Source organism: Tursiops truncatus, chromosome 10 (assembly GCF_011762595.2).
Source record: "Tursiops truncatus isolate mTurTru1 chromosome 10, mTurTru1.mat.Y, whole genome shotgun sequence".
NCBI classification, from domain to species: domain Eukaryota; kingdom Metazoa; phylum Chordata; class Mammalia; order Artiodactyla; family Delphinidae; genus Tursiops; species Tursiops truncatus.
Window position 1 is genome coordinate 38037788 of NC_047043.1, and position 7430 is coordinate 38045217.

The window sequence follows — 7430 nt, forward strand, 5'->3', positions numbered from 1 at the left end:
GACTGTTGCATTAAGTAAATGGAAGTGAAAGAAAATAAAGATTTAGCATTTACCTAGTACTCAAAAAAGTTTTCGAAAATCTTTGCGTTATTCCCAGTGGTCCTCTCCTTCAGCCTGGCCGGCCCTCTCGCAGCGGGTAGGTTCCTGTCGCCACCTGGTGGTGAGACTAAGTCAGTGCATTCACACAGCCTTTCCCCCAGTCCCCCACCCAACTCTGCCCCAACTCCCCCCCTGCCCATTCCATCCCAAGCTCACCCTACTCAGAAGCCTCAAGTCCCTCCGTAAAGGTGGAAGACCAAGGCGGGAGGGCCTGGGGTCTGAGGGTCCCAGCAGCCCCGAGAGTCCATTCCACAGCCTCAACCTAGTGATGGTGAGTCATTGGCACAGCTCTGCCTCCCTGGATGGTCCTGCACAGGCTGGTCTGTCCTGCCCCCTCCTTAATAGTAAGGATGGAGTTGAGTGCCAGCTCTGTGCTGGGGGCCTTACAGACATTGTCTCATTCAGCCCTCACATAAAGTAGAGGGACTTATACCGTTTCCACAGATAAGGAAATTGAGGCTCAGAGAAGTTAAGTGACTGGCACACAGTCACACAGCTTGCAATGGCAGAGCCAAGTCTCAAACCCAGGTGGATCTTAAACCACGGCTATTTCTACCAAGCTACAAGACCTCTAAACTAGTGATTCCCCACCTTGGCTGGACATTTAATTCACCTGGGGAACCTTAACGACTACTAATGCCTGGGCTCCACCCCAGAGATTCTGGTTAATTGGTCTGGGATATGGCTTGAGCACTGGGGTTTTGTGAAGCTCCCCTAAGTATTCTTGTGGGCAGCCAGTGAGAACCACTGCTCTAAATTCACCCATTTTGTTTTCTGTTTCTTGGGGCTCTGGGGGTAATGGCAAACGTCCCATAAGCGATCTGAACCGAAGTGTTCCGCTTCCGCCAGCCTCACAGATGCAGTGGAGGGCGAGAGTGCCACGTGACAGTCCAAGCCTGGAGCAGAAGTCCAGGTTCTACCGCAGGGAGGATAGTGGAAGGTGTGCTCCCAGGCGCGCCAGCACCCACTCTGGAGCGAGGCCTGAGGATGTGGGGCCCCGCGTTCTGCTGCGTACTGGCTGTGTCCTTGGGCAAGTGACTGCACCTCTCTGTGAAGTTGCGGGTATGGAAAACATGTATGAAAGTAGCATCAACCGCATAAAATGGCTGAGCATTAAATGAGCTAATTAAGAGAAAACCCACTTAGAACAATGCCCGGAACCCAGCAAGCTCTCAATAAATGTTACAACTACTGCTGCTGCTATTATTATTATTCCTGACTCTGACAATAGCTCCCTATGTGGACTACTCACCAATTGATCAGGAGCAGCAAAAACCCTCTCCCGTTTTATAACTACTATTCTCTCAAATCGAAAACAGAGCCCCGCCCAGAGGCGGGCACATGACTCGAGCTGGCCAATCAGAGTACCTCCATTCTCAGACTTAAACCGACAGCTCCAGGAGTAAGCAAGTGACCAAGTAGAGCCAGTCAGGCCCCCACCTGGGGGAACTGATGTGGTCAGGGAGCCATCAGAGGTAACCTTTCCTGCTAACGCAGAGGAAAGCAGAGTGGGAGAGAGACTTGGGGACTCCTTTTGAGCCCCTGGGTACAGCCATGCCTGAGGTGAGACTGCGTCTAGCTGGCCCAGTTGAGGGGCCAATCAGTTCCCTTTTGAGCTTATGCTAGTTTGCACTGTACTTCTGTCACCTGCCATCAGCAGAATCCTGATGGGGAACTACCCAACAGTGAAATAGCATCTGCCTTTCTTGAGGGCTTCCTGGAGATGGTGCTGTACTGAGTGCTTCTCAAACTTGAGTGGGTATCTGAATCCCCAGAGGATGTGCTAGAATGCTGATCGCTGGGCCCTACCCCAGAGCTGCTGATGGTCAGAGGTGAAATCTGAGAATCTGCGCTTCTAACATGTTCTGGAGTGACGCTGATGCTGCTGGTCTGGGGAACCCACTTTGAGAACCACTGCTTTACTGAGAGGAGTAATTTCAAGAGTGAGAGTTTCAGGCCCCACAGGAGGCTCTGGTCACTCAAGGAACTTTTAAAACTCCTACTTCCCAAGACCCACTCCATACCAATTAACTCGGAATTTCTGAGAGGTAAGACCAAGCATCAGCACTTTTTAAAGCCTCCTGAGCTGAGTAATTCTAACACACAGCTGTGGTTGGGCATCATGACCCCCAAATGAACCCAAACCCAGACTGAACTTCAGTTTTACCCAGATTTGCCTTCAGCTTGGTCCAGACATCTCCCAGTTGCAGGCCCTTGGGCCAGCCCTGTGCTGGGCCGTCTGCAAACTTATTACCAATCTCACAGTCCTGTAAGGCCTCTATCATCATCCCATTTTATAGATGGGAAAACTGAGGGTTATGTCCACCTGGGGAAGAAAGCAGCAGAGCAGGATTCTAACCCAATAGTGCTCAGCTTTTCTCTTCTTCCTGATGCCACTTTGCCTCAGTGTTTCCCAGGAATGCATGGCATTTGGGGCTGGACCACCGTGCCTGTTTCCCACATTACAGGACATCTAGAACCTCGAGCTCCTGCCTCTAAACACCATGAGCAAACCACACACACACACACACTCTGTTGTCATTGTGACAATTCAAAACACCCCACACGACTTCCCTGGTGGCACAGTGGTTAAGAATCTTCCCGCCAATGCAGGGGACATGGGTTTGAGCCCTGGTCCAGGAAGATCCCACATGCCACAGAGCAACTAAGCCCATGCGCCACAACTACTGAGCCTGTGCTCTGGAGCCCACAAGCCACAACTACTGAGCCCACGTGCCACAACTACTGAAGCCCGCATGCCTAGAGCCTGTGCTCCGCAACAAGAGAAGCCACCGCAATAAGAAGCCCGCACACTGCAACAAAGAGTAGGCCCCACTCATCGCAACTAGAGAAAGCCCGCAGCAACGAAGACCCAACACAGCCAAAAATAAATAAATAAAAATAAATAAATAAACAAAACACTCCATACATTTCCAAATGCCTCACCTGAGTACCACTGCTTCAGACACTAAGCCCCAGGCATATCCCAGAACACTTAAATGTCCCTTCCTAAGTCTGCCCAACACCTCCAGTGACACCTAGCCCTGCTATTAGATTCTTCCAATTTCTGACTTAAAATCCAACCCTAGTATAAACTTCAGCTCAAAACCTCACCCCAACCTGACTCTAGCCATAATCAAGTTCTTGAATTGCTTGTTAAACCTAAAACCAACCTCACAACCTTCCTAAAACCTGACTTCCAGACCCAGTCCTTCAGATGCCATCATTGATCTGAGTCTTCAGAATATCTAAATGTCCCCCTTAACTACACATCCTCACCTCAGCTCTCTCCACCTTATTTTTTATTTATTCTCCACAGCCTTTCTGAATGTACAGTTCTCGTCAGCTCACCTTCTGTTCAACAACTTTCCAAGGCTTCTTAGCACCCACTCATGCCCACTAGCATTAAATGTCATCTTCAGTAGGACCCAAACATAACTTTCTAGTTGCAGCCATTTGCATTAGGTTCAATTACAAGTTTAAAAAAATCCCCATGTCACAGTGACTTCAGCAAGATGTGTTTGTGGTTTTTTTTTTTTTCTTCTTCTTCTCTCTCTCTCTCTCTCTCAAATCAAGGCTCCTAGCTGGTTGCTCCACAGGGGCAGCTCACATTCCCAAGGTTACCTCATGGTCCAAGATGGCTGCTAGAGCTCCAGCCATTAGGTCCTCTTGCCAGTCAGTGAGAAGGAAAAAGTAACCAAGAAGGGTGCACCTCTTCTGTAAAGGACCCTCCCCAATAGCTGGAATTTAGCTACATGGATGCAAGGAAAGCTGGGACACGTCTTTTTCTGCGTGTCTATATGCTCAGCTACAAATCAGGGACTTCATTATTAAGGAAGAAGAAGACATACTGGAGGACAAGTAGATGCTTCCAGGCCATTACACCTCCCTCCCTACCCCTAGGAAAGACCTCAGTTTTGAATCTTATATCATCAGACTATATTATTCTTCAAGGATTTTGGCTCCTGGCTCATGATTCTGTGGCATGCTCCTGTCCTAATTCTTAGTGATTCCTCATCCAAACTCTTCCAATGCCCAGCCTCTCCGTTTGTTGCCATGCACTCCTCTCCCCTGTGGTCTTGTCCTCTACTTTCCCTGTGCCACTAGATTCCATCATCACTCTGTCATAACTGACACACACACAACCCCAAGAGTTTCCATCACATCTCTACCACTCTCTAACCCAGCTCACTCCCTTTCAAAGTTTCCGCAGGGACTAGAGATAACACAATACTGCACACCTAGTAGGTGCTTGTCAATGGGATGGCTCCACCAAGCACCAGCTGTGTGACCTTAGACAAGTTACTTAACTTCTCTGAGCCACAGACATGAAAGGGTGCTGTGAGAATAAATTGAAAGCACTGGGCACAGTGCCTGGCACATGGTAGGAGTCATTATTGATCAGCGCCATAGTCACTGGTGGTAGCAAATCTTCGTCTTCTGAAAGTAGATTTAATTTTAGAAAACAACTAAAATTCAGGTGGAATTGAGTCTGGTGACTATTGCCAGTGATCGAGCTGAGAAATGTCATTTTTAGACCAAAACAAAGTGTAATTATAAAGCCACAAGCTTGTTTTTCTTTGTGGAGAGGCTTGGTGTTCTGATGTCAGATCAGAAGGTATCAGAAGTTATGTGTGTTCCTGATCTGAATCTTATCCCTAAACTCACCCTCATTTTCACCAAAATCTTGACAGCCAATCCTAAACCCACCCACCCCTGACCCAAATCTAAACATTGACACCGCCTCGAATTTTCCCACACGTGCTCACCACTTTGGCCCCTACCAAAACTCTGAAGTTCCTTTCTATTCTTTTCTGAGTTCCACTTTGCTACTTTCTGTTCCTATCATGATCTGGACCCAGACTAACTCTCAAAGGACTCAAAAAACATGTCATTGCATCCAAAGTGTACAAAATTTGAATACATTCTCCTCAAAAGTAACTAAGTAGGGGGCTTCCCTGGTGGCGCAGCAGTTGAGAATCTGCCTGCCAATGCAGGGGACGCGGGTTCGAGCCTTGGTCTGGGAGGATCCCACATGCCGCCGAGCAGCTAGGCCCGTGAGCCACAACTGCTGAGCCTGCGCGTCTGGAGCCTGTGATCCGCAGCAAGAGAGGCCGCAACAGTGAGAGGCCCGCGCACCGCGATGAAGAGCGGTCCCCGCTCGCCACAACTAGAGAAAGCCCTCGCACAGAAACGAAGACCCAACACAGCCAAAAATAAATGAATAAATAAATATTTAAAAAAAAAAAAAAGTAACTAAGTAGGGACTTCCCTGGTGGCCAGTGGTAAAGAATCCGCCTTGCAATGCAGGGGGCGAGGGTTAGAACCCTGGTCAGGGAACTAAGATCTCACATGCTGCGAGGCAGCTAAGCCCGCGTGCCACAGCTACTGAGCTCGCCCACCTCAACTAGAGCCTGCCTGCTGCAAACTACAGAGCCCATGCACTCCGGAGCCTGTGTACCACAACTAGATTAGAGAAAACCTGCCGCCCAACTAAGAGCCCGCGTGCTGCAATGAAAGATCCCCACGTGCCGCAACTAAGACCTGATGCAGCCAAAAAATAATAAAAATTTTAAAAAAAAGTAACTAAGTAAATGTGAAACTTTTTAACTAAAATTATTTTTCATGTGTTTTGAGAAGTGACTTTTCTTCTTATATATTCAAAATTATGTATTAAAATTTAAAGGGAAATATAGTTTACACTTAATAAATATCCAAAATTAATCAAATTTAAATGGTTTTTAGAAATTTTAATTCCATCTTATTAAACACTTTTAGAAAAACTGAACTGTTCTCAAAATAGCATCCAACTAGTTGCCAACATGAAGAATTGCTGCCATGCTTCACACGTCATGTCCAGACCTACATATGCACAAGTTTAAGTCATGTGAATTGTTCAATACTGTACAATGTTCCTCAGCTGCCATGTGCAACTGTTACGAAGACAGTGCTGATTCATGAGACCCTTCAGAACATGAAAAGAAACAAGTAAATGGACACTTTGTTATGCAAGTATCTGTGATATCCATGCAACCCGAGAAGAGAGATATGAGAACTGCATTTACCTTTGCTTTCACTTAAAAGCTTCTGCTGCTCAAATCTTCCCCGCAGCTCCAAAGCAGGGTCCATCTCTGGCATTGGCTGAAGCTCAGCTGACACGCCTCCCACAGGCCGGTGCAGGAATCTTTGTTCTGAGAACAGTGGGCAAGAGATGTGGAGCAGTGTTCCCTGGGGCCTGAACAGTGTTAGGACGGGGATGTTTACGTTTACAGCCTGCTGAGCGCCAGGCACCCTGTGGTTCTTGGCATGGATTTGTTTGGGGGTGGACATTCTCCAGAACCCTCTGAAGGGCGGTTCTTAGGCAGGGTCACTCTGGTGACCCTGGTCGAAGGGACCCCACTGCTCCATGGTGCCGTGTTCTTTGCTGCTTGGAAACATTTGGCATAAGCTGTGCCTTTTACCTGGAACATTCTCTTTCCTAGTCTTTGAAATCCTTCAGGTCTCAGTTTAAAATTTCACTTCTCAGACAGCCTCATCTGTTCTCTATATCCAGACTGCCCCCCACCCAGCCCCGCTATTCTCACGGAACCCAGTTCTTTCCCTTCTTGGAATTTATTACAATTAATAATAATGAGAGCATTATAACTAATTTGTTTATTTATGGCTTTACCATCTGTCTTTCTCACAAGAATGGAAGCTCCATGAGGGCAGGGACCACATCTTTTTGTCCATTACTGTATAACCAGTACTGTTTGGCACAGAGTCAGTGCCCAGGAAATACTTGTTGACTGACTCTCAGCTGTGAGTTTCCTTACTTTCATATCAGGGTTTTAGTGTTTGCCTTATAAATATCATCATGAGTGTGGAGAGAGAATGGGAACAAGGGCCTCATGCACGGTAGGTGATCAATAAATGCTATTATGATTATTACACATTCAGAGTCAGATGAGGACCAAAGAATCTTGGAGGTTGGGACTTGAGGGCTATTTAGGGTTGGATGGGTTTCATGTAATAGGGATTCCAGGAGGGAGCAGCTTGAACAAAGGCATGAAGGAGAGAAAGTATAAAGGAAATAAGTAAACCTATGGGGCTGGATGGAGAGTAGGGTATGAGACAGCCCTGTAGTTAGAAAGGCAGATTGGGACCAGATCAGGGAGAGCCTTGAATGCCAACTCAGCACACTTAAACTTGATCGTAGGGACCCAATTTTTGAGCAAAGGTGTCAACAGAAGAAGTGGTATTTTAGGAAGATTAATTATGGCGCATCTGAATCAGGTGGACCAAGGAAGTGGCGAAAGACAAAAAGACTGTTTCATTCAAATTCCATCTCT